This window comes from Panthera pardus, unplaced genomic scaffold, assembly GCF_024362965.1.
Source record: "Panthera pardus isolate Hobbes unplaced genomic scaffold, ASM2436296v1 HiC_scaffold_7, whole genome shotgun sequence".
NCBI lineage: Eukaryota > Metazoa > Chordata > Mammalia > Carnivora > Felidae > Panthera > Panthera pardus.
Window position 1 is genome coordinate 28531021 of NW_026527002.1, and position 13911 is coordinate 28544931.

The window sequence follows — 13911 nt, forward strand, 5'->3', positions numbered from 1 at the left end:
TACTGGAGTTCACAAAACCTCTCTCAAACTCTTGCAAGTGTCTTAAATTTAACTGTTAAGTCTCATATTCTCCCCCAGACAGCTCTCGCCACTCTTTGGGCACTATTCCCTTTAATCCTGTCAAGAAATCTATTGGGAATGGCAGAAGATGGCCTCGGTGTCTATAATGCCCAGGCAAAAACAAAAACAAAAATCCTGTCCATACCACTGGATGTCTTCTTCACTCACACTTCTGTAGCTATCACTCCGTCATTCAACGGGGCAGAAAAATGCCACTCGACTGGTTGTATGAACAAACTGGACAGGTTGGGCTGACTGCTCTTAGGTAGTCCCTCCAAAGGAATTCCTGGACTCAATTACTCAAACTGAACTGGGAGCTCTGAAACCTGCCAGACAGCTGGGAGACCACACCAGCTGCACTGTTGCCCCTCTGACTAGAACCAGATTTAGGGGTCCCAACAATTATAAACAACATTTTCTTTCCAGGGGCACCCTCTATGCCCCTGGGACTGTGCTTCCTATATGGAAACTGGGCATTCACTTGCCTCTCTCCAAAAATCTTGCTGCTTTGCACATTAGGGGTAAACATAAGAGACCTTTAATTATTTAAGGAAACACCATAAGTAAGTCATGTAGCCCTCAGGCAGCAGCAGAGATCTCTCCAAAATGAGGCTTTGTTATCTCAGGAAAATTTCCAGAGGGTTAACTGACTTATTATTGATGTGATCCCTATGGTGTAAGTCATCCTATTAGATTAGAAAAGATGATTCAAAACTTGTTCCTGAAAATACAAATCACAACCACACAGAGATATAACCTCACACCTGTCAGAGTGGCTAAAATGAACAACTCAGGAAACAACAGATGCTGACGAGGATGCAGAGAAACGGGAACCCTCTTGCACTGTTGGTGGGAATGCAAACTCATGCAGCTGCTCTGGAAAACAGTGTGGAGGTTCCTCAAAAAATTAAAAATAGATCTACCCTATGACCCAGCAATAGCACTGCTAGGAATTTACCCAAGGGATACAGGAGTATTGATGCATAGGGGCACTTGTACCCCAATGTTTATAGCAGCACTCTCAACAATAGCCAAATGATGGAAAGAGCCTAAATGTCCATCAACTGATGAATGGATAAAGAACTTGTGGTTTATATATACAACGGAATACTACTTGGCAATGAGAAAGAATGAAATCCTGCCATTTGCAGCAACATGGATAGAACTGGAGGGTATTATGCTGAGTGAAATAAGTCAGAAAAGGACAGGTATATGTTTTCACTCATATGTGGATTTGAGAAACTTAACAGAAGACCATGGGGGAGGGGAAGGGGAAAAAATAATTACAGAGAGGGCGGGAGGCAAACCATAAGAGACTCTTAAATACAGAGAACAGTGTGAGGGTGGATGGGGGGGTAATGGGTGATGGGCATTAAGGAGGGCACTTGTTGGGATGAGCACTGGGTGTTGTATGTAAGCCAATCTGACAATAAATTATATTTTTTAAAAAAGAAAAAAAAATTGATCAGCATTAAAATTTAAAAAAAAAAAAATTGTCCCTGACTCTAGTGGAGTGATCACTGACACCACCTTGACCCTGGAAGGTATTCAGGTCATCTTCAGTTCACTGGCCAGGGCTGTCATGGATAAGTTACCCTAGATGTCTTCTTTACAGACCAAGGCAGAGTCCGTGTGGCGTGTAATACTGTACCTGTGTTAATACCTAAGGCCAAGTGGAAAAGTCAATACAGAAACTAAAGGAGAAAGCCATATGGCTATGTAAGACTCTGATGGCTTTTGGAATTTGTTTTGCTAGTTGTATCCAGGATCCTGGAGGTATGATTGTGCAGATTTGCCCCAACCCGCTGCAATTGGAATGCTGTGGATAGCAGCCTTAATTAAATGCTGTGAGAGACAGATTAAATGGAGTCAGCCCTCACCTCGGTAGGTGGCTGACAGAGTGCAATACTCATCGGAAACTTCTCCGCGGGTCTCTCATGTTTCTGCACATCTTGTTCCAGACTGTCCTTTCAAAGATGACTGTATAGTGAGCACTCTTGGAAGACAGAGAGAGTAGAGTGTTTCCTCTGAAGCAAAGGGTAGATTTGCTTACAGCCTTGTAGATAGTGTTTCCCTCGAAGGCAAAAGTCAGGCAAAGTTACTGCCCATGTAAGATGTGGGTGCCCCAAACTCAGGTTTCTTCTCCTGTAATGCCACCTGCTGTACGTGCAGGCCTCTATATCATCCGGTGGGAGTTGGGATTCAGACTGTTGCCCCTGCTGAAAAAAAAAAAGAAATGTCAGTACTATGGCTACTGTTTCTCTGTGGATAATAAAGCCCTTGGTCTCTGATCCAGGAATATTGTAACAATATCCACAAAACTGTGGCAGGCTAATTTGCTAGCTTGTAAGCAGGATAAAGTCTCACACCCTTCACAGTGCTTAACCACCATATTCTCAAAATCCTAGATTTTTTTTTTTAGATTCCTTCTCCTGTATTCAGTAATGATCCTCAAGGAGATTGTCAATAGTAAGGAAGGTACAATTTATCTATCAGACTGGAGGAGCTGGTAGGGCTTCCAAGTGGAGATGACCAATGCAGAATTGGATATTGTAGTATTTGGTATATGAGTGATATTAAAGCCATAGTTTTGATAAAGGCTACCCAGGAAGAACATATAATGTAAGTGGTGTGCCTGGGCCAGCTCACCCCTGCTCACAAGAGCCAATTTTGTGTACATCTTCCTAATCCTGTGTTCAGTGACTTCATGTTGGTAGCTTGAAGTTGGCCATATGAGGATATTAATGCCATGGAAATTAGCAAATGCTACAAATCAAAGGTTTCCCCCAACTCTTGTGAGAACTAGTTGTTATCAGCATGCCACAATGGGGGCAGGTTCCTTACTCTATCCTCCTGTCCAATGTGGAGAATAATTTTGCCTATATCATGGGATTGCTTAGAGGATTAGGCAAGGAAATCTATAAAGCATGTAGAATAGCCTTGGTATATATTGTATTTAATTGAATCTAAGATGCTACCAAATTGAAGATGCAGCCTTATTTTACATCAGACTGTCGAAATAGAAAAAAACACTGCTGGGGCGCCTAAGTGGCTCAGTTGGTTGGTTGAGCGTCCAAATCTTGACTTTGGCTCAGGTCGTGATCCCAGGGTCATGGGATTGAACCCTGCGCCCGGCTGTGTGCTGAGCTTAGAGCCTGCTTAAGTTTCTCCCTCTGCACCTCTCCCCTGTTCATGCTCGCTCTCTCTCTCTCAAATTAAAAAAATAATAAATAAATAAATAATGGAAAAAACACTGCTAATTAAACTATGCTTTCTTACCACATGTTTGTAGGACATGTCTCAATTCCAATAATGGTAAAGTGTGAAAAAATGTCTGTCTTAGAATGAATAACGTACAGTAGCTTGTTTATAAAATGCTTCACTGTATATTATCATTGCGATGAGCCACAATGGGTGTATGTGTAGTAAAATGTCATCTGTCTTATTCTACCATTTTAATCCTTAATCTATTCAAAACTTCTAAAAATAATATTGCTGAGAAATCAGACAGTTTGTATTAATGAATGCATGGGATATAAGTAGGAAGGGAGGAGGAGATTGGAAATATGACTATATTTCAAAATAAAACCAAACACAAATTTCACTGAATTTTAAATTTAAATATTATTTTTTAATGAGAATTAAACATATGAGAAACATCGGTGGGATCCTACAATAATACTTACAATCATAAATAAGTGAATGCAAAATTAGGAGTCCTCTGAACAATTTTTGCACATTTAAAACAGCATGTAAACTTATATGAAAATGAGGGGAGTATTAAGTGTATTTATTTGACTAATTATGTACATCCTGAGAAAATGATAAGAAACTGGTAAATAATTACAAAGGAAGAGGGCTGCCTAAAGTGTAATTATCTCAAGTCTGTGGGAATGAATTTATATTGTATAAAGAAAAATTCCTGGAAACAAATGAATACAGGCTATCAAATTTGGAGAGAGAAGAGAGACTACTACGTTTGCACAGGAAAACGTCAAAGGGAAATGTTGGTTATTTTTTTTTACACCACTGCAACTAAAAATAAAATAGAAGAGCCTAACATAATTATGTGAAGAATTTGCAGCTATTACCCAGAATACAGTTTCAAGCAGGCTACACAATACAATGACCTTCAGCAAAACTTGACTCCAAACCCCATCGAAGTAATCTCCAGTTCCCTCTGTGGAAGCTTAAGGTGCAGCATAAGATCTGGCTTTTGACCTCAAAATAACTCCAGAGCTCAGCACACTGTTTCCGGACTCACTGCCTAATGCACATGTGCCAGCTGCCCACAGCCGAGGCACTCTACTGGAAGTGGTTTGCAAGCCACTTTTCAGACCATGTTGGGAAGGACACTCCCAGAGACCAGGGTAATGGACAAGGCATGAAATTTTCAATCAGGAGATGTATTTCGGGTATGTCATTTAGGCATGTGCCTGGGGCAAAGCAGCCTGTCATCCCTAGAGTTCTCATCAAAAAGGAAATAGTAAAACTTGCCTTTTAGAAATCATGAGACTCTTGAAAGCATCTATTTTTGAAAGTACTTTTTAAGTTTTAAAAGTGCTTTACAAATATAATAAGGAATTATTATCGCTATGACCACTACCACTCTTGTTTTCCCTGCAGAGCTGGCAAAGTCACAGTCACCATAGCATTGTATTATGAACTTGGGACAGAATTCCACACAAAATGAGTAGTAGATAATTATTTGATAGTGAAGGTATATTAAGATGTCTTCTTTTTTTATTTTATTTTTGATTTTTTAAAATTTACATCCAAATTAGTTAGCATATAGTGAAACAATGATTTCAGGAGTAGATTCCTTAGTGCCCCTTACCCATTTAGCCCATCCCCCCCTCCCACAACCCCTCCAGGAACCCTCAGTTTGTTCTCCATATTTATGAGTCTCTTCTGTTTTGTCCCCCTCCCTGTTTTTATGTTATTTTTGTTTCCCTTCCCTTATGTTCGTCTGTTTTGTCTCTTAAAGTCCTCATATGAGTGAAGTCATATGATTTTTGTCTTTCTCCGACTAATTTCACTTGGCATAATACCCTCCAGTTCCATCCACGTAGTTGCAAATGGCAAGATTTCATTCTTTTTGATTGCCGAGTAATACTCCATTGTGTGTGTGTGTGTGTGTGTGTGTGTGTGTGTGTGTGTGTATGTATATATATATATATATATATATATATATATATATATATATATATATACCACATCTTCTTTATCCATTCATCCCTCGATGGACATTTGGGCTCTTTCCATACTTTGGCTATTGTTGATAGTGCTGCTATAAACATGTCCCTTCGAAACAGCACACCTGTATTCCGTGGATAAATGCCTAGTAGTGCAATTGCTGGGTCGTAGGGTAGTTCTATTTTTAGTTTTTTGAGGAACCTCCATACTGTTTTCCAGAGTGGCTGCACCAGCTTGCATTCCCACCAACAATGCAAAAGAGATCCTCTTTCTCCACATCCTCGCCAACATCTGTTGTTGCCTGAGTTGTTAATGTAAGCCATTCTGACAGGTGTAAGGTGGTATCTCATTGTGGTTTTGATTTGTATTTCCCTGATGATGAGTGATGTTGGGCATTTTTTCATGTGTCAGTTGGCCATCTGGATGTCTTCCTTGAAGAAGTGTCTATTCATGTCTTATGCCCATTTCTTCACTGGATTATTTGTTTTTTGGGTGTTGAGGTTGATAAGTTCTTTATAGATTTTGGATACAAACCCTTTATCTGACATGTCATTTGCAAATATCTTCTCACATTCTGTTGGTTGCCTTTTAGTTTTGCTGATTGTTTCCTTTGCTGTGCAGAAGCTTTTTATCTTGATGAGGCCCCAGTAGTTCATTTTTGCTTTTGTTTCCCTTGCCTCCAGAGACACGTTGAGTAAGAAGTTGCTGCGGGCAAGATCAAAGAGGTTTTTTCCTGCTTTCTCCTCAAGGATTTTGATGGCTTCCTGTCTTACATCGAGGTCTTTCACCCATTTTGAGTTTATTTTTGTGTATGGTGTAAGAAAGTGATCCAGGTTCATTCTTCTGCCTGTCGCTGTCCAGTTTTCTCAGCACCACTTGCTGAAGAGACTCTCTTTATTCCATTGGATATTCTTTCCTGCTTTGTCAAAGATTAGTTGGTCATACGTTTGTGGGTCCATTTCTGGGTTCTCTATTCTGTTCTATTGATCTGAGCGTCTGTTCTTGTGCCAGTACCATACTGTCTTGATGATTATAGCTTTGTAGTATAGCTTGAAGTCTGGGATTGTGATGCCTCCTGCTTTGGTTTTCTTTTCCAAGATTGCTTTGGCTATTTGGGGTCTTTTCTGGTTCCATACACATTTTAGGATTATTTGTTCTAGCTCTGTGAAGAATGCTGGTGTTACTTTGATAGGGATTGCATTGGATATGTAGATTGCTTTGGGTAGTATCGATATTTTAACAATATTTGTTTTTCCTATCCAGGAGCATGGAATCTTTTTCCAATTTTTTTGTGTCTTCTTCAATTTCTTTCATAAGCTTTCCATAGTTTTCAGTGTATAGATTTTTCACCTCTTTGGTTAGATTTATTCCGAGGTATTTTATGGTTTTTGGTGCAATTGTAAATGGGATCGATTCCTTGATTTCTCTTTCTGTTACTTCATTGTTGGTGTATAGGAATGCAACCAATTTCTGTGCATTGATTTTATATCCTGCAAATTTGCTGAATTCATGAATCAATTCTAGCAGTTTTTTGGTGGAATCTTTGGGGTTTTCCCAAAGTATCATGTCATCTGTGAAGAGTGATAGTTTGACATCCTCCTGGCTGATTTGGATGCCTTTTATTTCTTTGTGTTGTCTGATTGAAGAGGCTAAGACTTCCAATACTATGTTGAATAACAGTGGTGAGAGTGGACATCCCTGTCTTCTTCCTGATCTTAGGGGGAAAGCTCTCAGTTTTTCCCCATTGAGGATGATATTAGCATTGAGTCATTCATATATGGCTTTTATGATCTCGAGGTATGATCCTTCTATCCCTACTTTCTTGAGGGTTTTTATCAAGAAAGGATGCTGTATTTTGTCAAATGCTTTCTCTGCATCTATTGAGAGGATCATATGGTTCTTGTCCTTTCTTTTATCGATGTGATGAATCACATTAATTGTTTTGCAGATATTGAATCAGCCCTTAATCCCAGGTATAAATTCTGCTTGGTGGTGGTGAATAATTTTTTTAATGTATTGTTGGATCCGGTTGGCTAATATCTTGTTGAGGATTTTTGCATCTATGTTCATCAGGGAAAATGGTCTATAGTTCTCCTTTTTAGTGGGGTCTCTGTCTGGTTTTGGAATCAAGGTAATGCTGGCCTCATAGAAAAAGTTTGGAGGTTTTCCTTCCATTTCTATTTTTTGGAACAGCTTCAAGAGAATAGGTGTTAACTCTTCCTTAAACGTTTGGTAGAATTCCCCCGGAAAGCCGTCTGGCCCTGGACTCTTGTTTTTTGGCAGAGTTTTGATTACTAATTCGATTTCCTTACTGGTTATGGGTCTGTTCAAATTTTCTATTTCTTCCTGTTTCAGTTTTGGTAGTGTATATGTTTCTAGGAATTTGTCCATTTCTTCCAGATTACCCATTTTATTGGCATATAACTGCTCATAATATTCTGTTATTATTGTTTTTATTTCTGTTGTGTTGGTTGTGATCTCTCCTCTTTCATTCTTGATTTTATTTATTTGGGTCCTTTCCTTTTTCTTTGGGATCAAACTGGCTAGTGCTTTATCAATTTTGTTAATTTTTTCAAAGAACCAGCTTCTGGTTTCATTGATCTGTTCTACTGGTTTTTTTTTTATTTTGATAGCATTAATTTCTGCTCTAATCTTTATTATTTCCTGTCTTCTGCTGGTTTTGGGTTTTATTTGCTGTTCTTTTTCCAGCTCCTTGAGAGACAGAGAGAGACAGAGCATGAGCAGGGCAGGGGCAGAGAGAGGAGGAGACAGATTCTGAGGCAGGCTCCAGGCTCTGAGCTGTCAGCACAGAGCCCTACGCAGGGCTCGAACTCACAAACTTCGAGATCATGACCTGAGTCGAAGTCAGGTGCCTGAGCCACCCAGGCACCCCAAAATGTCTTCTTAACACACGTGTTTCAAGATAGAAGTATCACTTTTTTCTTTGTTTTTTCATTTTTTTAATGTTTACTTTTGAGAGAGAGAGGAGGGGCAGAAGCGGGGGAGGGGCAGAGGGAGAGAGTGAGAGACAGAATCTGAAGCAGCCTCCAGGCTCTGAGCTGTCAGCACAGAGCCTGACGTGGGGCTTGAACCCACGAACCATGAAATCATGACCTGAGCTGAAGTCGGACCCTTAACCAACTAAGCCACCCAGGCGCCCCCTTTTATTATTATTATTATTATTATTATTATTATTATTATTATAAAGTCTAAAGGAATGCTAGAAAAATCATGGGCTTTTAATTCAGACAGACTGGGATTTGAATCAGGATTTAATACCTTACTAGCTGTATGATAGTAGGCAGTTTACTTAACCTCTCCGAGTTTAGGGAGCCCCACCTCCCAGGCTTATGGGCATTTCAGTGTGTAAAGTGCCGACCTAGCTTGATGAATTCTAGCTTCCTCTCTCTGGTCTTAAATACTTTGTCTTTTTTCCTTACATTTTGCAGGGAGCTCTGGAAGAACTCAGTGGGGTTACGGGTGATGCTGTGTAGACTGGTAACAGCATTTATTCCGTTCTTTCTATATATCAGGCACTGTGCTGAGTCTTCCCATAACTGTTTTCATTTAATCCTTACACAACCCTATAAGAAAGGCATTAACGAATGTACTGTATTAGTTTACTATTAGTGTTGCAGCACATAACCAGAATTTTAGTGGCTTAACGTCCATGCGCTCTCCAGCTTCTAGAGAACACTCGTTTTCTTTAGTTAGAGGCCCCTGCCTCGCTCTGACCTCTGCTTCTGCTGTACCATCTTTCAGTTTCCTGCCTCCCTGTTTCCTGTATCAGGACCATAGTGATTACATGGCACCCACCTAGATAATCTCCCCATCTCAAGATCCTTAGTCACGGCTGCAAAGTCCTGTTTGCCGTGTGAGGTAACATACTCACAGGTTCTGGGGATTAGGAAGTGGACTCTTGGAGGAGTCATTCTGTCTACCACACATGCCTGTTTAACAAATGAGGGAACGGAGGCTTCTCAGCTCGGGCACTTTGTAATCAGAATCCAGGTTCTCCATCTTTGCTCTGTACCCAGAAGCAATGTAGCCATTTGGTATGAGCAGGTGTGCCTCATTTTTAGGCGTGGCTATCACATTGATTGTGGTGACGACATTTGGTAAGGATCAGACATGAGTTTATTTTGTCCATTGTCTTGAGCTCAGAAGCCGTATTTATTATCTACTACCCAACTGATCACCTTCAAGAAAAACTTAGTATCTACCTGGCATGGTACCAGTTGTTACAAAGAATTAAAAACCCAATGCATTTGTCCCTGAGGGAATTTCCAAAACAAACAATATAAAAACACAAAAGTATATGTGTCAGACTGAAGCCCAGTGGGGATTGCTGCACCTACTGAGAAGGATAATTAGCACATTTAGTAGTTTGGAATTCTTTCCTGAGTCTTTTGTAATGGAGTTGTTGACTTACTTCAGTTGCTCTATCTTATTTACTATTAATTCATGAAACTATTGACTGAGGCTGAAACTTTGCTTTAAATTTTTTTAATATTCATTTTTGAGAGAGAGAGAGAGAGAGCACGCAAGCAGGGGAAGGGCAGAGAGAGGTGGGAGGGTAGAGAGGATCTGAACCAGGCTCCCTGCTGACAGCCCAGACCCAATGCAGGGCTGGAACTCAGGAATCATGAGATCATAACCTCAGCCCAAGTCCGATGCTCAACCAACTGAGCCACCCAGGAATCCCTATATAAAAATTTTCAAGTTTGGAGACTCAGGGGCCCAACTGTACTGACAGCTCAGAGCCTGGAGCCTGCTTTGGATTCTGTGTCTCCCTCTGTCTCTGCACCTCTCCAAAATAAATAAACATTAAAAAATATTTAAAGTTTGGATGTTCAGCCTACTTACTGAATTCAAGCAATAATGACTGCTATAGAGATGAGTTCTGCTGAAGCAAATCATTCAAGTTTTCCTCACTAAAAATGGATGAGAACATTTCACTAAAGGTTGGAATTCAGAGAAACATACAAACAAGTCCCCCAATAATAAGTGTGCCAAGTCATTTAAACGTTATCTCTTTTCATTGCTTGTTTTTGCCAGTTTTTAAAGCAGCTTTCTTTCTGGTAAAAATGCTGGTGCCATTTACATCTGGTGCAGAGGAAACCTGGAAGGGAAGGAAGAACACACAAGCATTTGAGGTGTCTGCAAGTGTGGGACCTCAGGAAAAGGAAAGAATCGGAGAAGAGAAAGGGAAAGGAGAGACAAAATGAAGAAGGCTGCAGGGAAAAGAGGCCTCAGGGAGGGAGTACAAGGAAATCCCACGGAACAGCATAACTGCCAGCTTCTGTTGTTGAGAATAAAGGGACCACAATTTCTCTCTTGAACACTGTTGATTTTTTTTTTTTTTCTAATTTAGAAAGGAGACCATTTTAGGTGATCAGGTCCTAGGGCCGTTTGCCACTGCTAACACTTCTCTCAGGCTGTTCTCTGCACCTACAGTCAGGATGAGAATATTCTAGGGAGGAGAGAGGGAAGGAAAGATGAGAGGAAGTGAGAGAAAGAGGAAGAGAGGGAAGAAAGAACTCTGCCTTGCTGGGGCTGCTGGTCAGGTGCTGAGTTGGCTGAGTGGCCTTTGACCTTTGAGAACAATTTGAATCACGGCTCCCCAGTCATGTTCCGATTGCACGTGCATATTCAGAAGTGCACAAAGTACCTTACAGACGTGGAAGAAAACGTGTCTTTGACCTGGGGCTCTGAAACCACGTGTCACTCAGGGAATCCAGAAACTGAACTCCAGACCAGTGAGAGGAACTGAGCCTCCAGAAGCCCTATGAGTTCCTATCCGCGTCAGTGGCTGGCAGTACAGCTTCGGGAGGATTTGGAAAAACACCGTATCTCAGAGGTGGAAGGGGTCAGGCAAAGCCACGTATGAAACAGAGAAAGTATTCTATCCTGTGCAATACGTGGATAATGAGGCCATTATTTATCCGATTGAACTTGAAGCTTCACGCCCTCTCTGCAGCTTTTCTTCTCCAGTTTGTCCGTGTTTATGGCTTTGAAAACAATTCATGCCTCGACTCCAATGCCAACATGACACTTCTGTTTATATACAGAAGACGCCTCTGCACTGTAATTCTATATTCATAATTCTTAAGGTATTTATATCTGGTAAATTTTTTGCTTAGCTCTTCATGTAACTCAATAGTACTGTATTATCTACTGAAGAATAAAGGAGTGATATAACAAACAGCTTTACTCTGGAGGATTACCTCTTGCATGTTGCCAGATCTTAATTGTCCATCTTTCAGTTCTCTCTCTGTATGACCACAGTAAAGTGTTCCAGAAGGGTTAGCTAATGGCCCGCTGGCTTCAGCTAATTTCCTTCGAGAAGATTTATCTTTGTGTCTGTACCAGTGACTGGATAGCAGCACTTACAGGTTTGTGAAGCACTCCCATGTACCATCAACACAATGATAAAGAACAAAATGCTATCGTTTTTCTCACAATACGTCACTGACAAAAATGAAACATTTGCTAGGTATTTCACACACAAAAAATTTTTACTGACAAAAATGATTAACTATGGAAATTTAATAATTGATGCATACCTTGTAAGAGAAACTTTCTTTAATAACATTTCTGTTATTCTGTTATTCTGTTTGTTGACATTTGGTCAAGAATGGATCTTTTATTTTTTTTTAATTTTCTTTCTTTCTTTATTATTTATTTATTTTTAGGGAGAGAGAGAGTGCAAGTTAGGGAAAGGGGGGGGGACAGAGAGAGATTGAGAGAGAGAGAGAGAGAGAGAGAGAGAGAGAGAGAGAGAATCCAAAGCAGGCTCCACGCTGAGCATGGGGCTCCATCCCACAACCCCGGGATTATGACCAGAGCAGAAATCAAGAAATCAAGAGTCCGAAGCTTAACCGACTGGGCCAGCCAGATGCCCCAAGAGTGGATCTTTTACATCTAACTATTGACCTATTCCTCTGAGCTAATTTAAGAATGTGGTGGTTGTTCAGAAAGAATCCTCTATGGGCTGATGTGGGGAATTGAAGATTTGCTTCTTCTTCATTCTCTGTGCCCTCTCAGAAGTTTTCCAGGAGAGGCAAATTTGTAATGTAATCACCATTTTGAGGCCTACCGTGAACCAGACCCAGCTGCGCGACTCCCTGTACAGGAGTTATTTGACTCCTCACAGGAATTCTCTGAGGTAAACAATACCCCTACTTTACTTCTAATTGATACATTCAGATCTCATGAGCCTTTGATTGCAAATAAGGTTGTAATTTTAAATGCTCAAGTTATCTGGGGCACCTGGGTGGCTCAGTCGGTTAAGCGGCCGACTTCGGCTCAGGGCGTAATCTCGAGGTCCATGAGTTCGAGCCCCGCATCGGGCTCTGTGCTGACAGCCTGGAGCCTGTTTCCGATTCTGTGTCTCCCTCTCTCCGACCCTCCCCCGTTCATGCTCTGTCTCTCTCTGTCTCAAAAATCAATAAACGTTAAAAAAATTTTTTTTTAAATGCTCGAGTTATGATACCTCTGACTAGGGACAAGAAACGACCTGACACTGTATTGTCCCTGGTATGTGGTGAGTGTCTTGGGTGCATGTCTTGGCCCTGGAGCAGCCCTGGTTCTTCTGCCCGAGCTTCCCTACAAAGTCTCCAGCCCAGGGCTGTGCTGTGGCTGTCCCTGTGCAGGAGAAGAGGAAGAAGAGGAAAGAAGAGAGAGAAAGTACCTACATGTGTCAGGCAACAGGCTGTGTGTTTTAGCCACACTACCCTTTGGTCCTCATAAACGCCCTGTAAAAGAAGTCCCGTTATTATCCCCATTTTATGGGCTGAAGGAAGGAAAGGGGCCTCCGAGGGGCTGAGGAACACGTTCAGAACGCTGGCAACCAGCAGGCATCAGCCACACACTTAGGTTTGTCTCCTCCCGTGCTCTTCAACTGCTGTGCCAGAGTCAGTATTACTACATTGCTGCTAGATTATAGTAATAGATTTATTGCCAAATACATGCTCTTAAAATACTCGTCTTATTTAATTCTGCCTCAGAGTAGTACAAGCCCATACAGATTCTGCTCAACATGATTGTCTTCACCCACTCAGGCTGCCATAACAAAATATCATAGATTAAGTGGCTTAAACAGCAGACATATTTGTCACAGTTCTGGAGGCTGGAAACTCTAAGATGAATGTGCCAGCCAGTTCTGTTCCTTGCTGAGGGCTCACTTCCTGGTTCATAGAGGGTCATCTTTTCACTGTATCCTCATGACATGGAGACAAAGAAAGAGAAAGAGCAAGCAAGAGACAGTGAGACAGAGAGAGATCTGTGTCTCTTCTTAGAAGACACAAATCTCATGTGGCTTCATCCTCATGACCTAATTACCTCCCAAAGGCCCTGCTTCCAAATATCATCACATTAGGAGTTAGGGCTTCAACATATGAATTTTGAGGTGATGCAAACAGAATGCAGACATTCTGTCCAGGACAACGATGAGTAAAGAAAACTATTTAACAAGAGATGTGTGTCTTCTTCTACATCACAACTATCTTGTCCTATATATTCTTACATCTGGGTATATTTTTAAATACCTTAAATATTACAAAAGTGAATTTGTTCTACGGTGACCACAAGCCCTGGCTTCCCCAGTACAGTTTTGGTTTATGCCTGCTGTCCTGGTAGAATTATTAAGAACAC

At 41.0% G+C, this 13911-nt stretch overlaps 1 long non-coding RNA gene across 2 annotated transcripts in view; it reads right to left on the reverse strand.

The window, feature by feature from the left end:
• LOC128775304 (uncharacterized) overlaps window positions 1–13911 on the reverse strand; it is a 31378-nt gene that overhangs the window by 9040 nt on the left and 8427 nt on the right. The window contains exons 1-2 of one of the 2 annotated variants that reach the window (XR_008419937.1): window positions 10123–10600; window positions 1941–2279 (exon numbers count right to left, since the gene is read on the reverse strand). This is a non-coding gene — a long non-coding RNA (uncharacterized LOC128775304). Of the gene's footprint in view, window positions 1–1940; window positions 2280–10122; window positions 10601–13911 lie in introns of those variants that run through there. The other variant, XR_008419938.1, reaches the window with a different exon arrangement.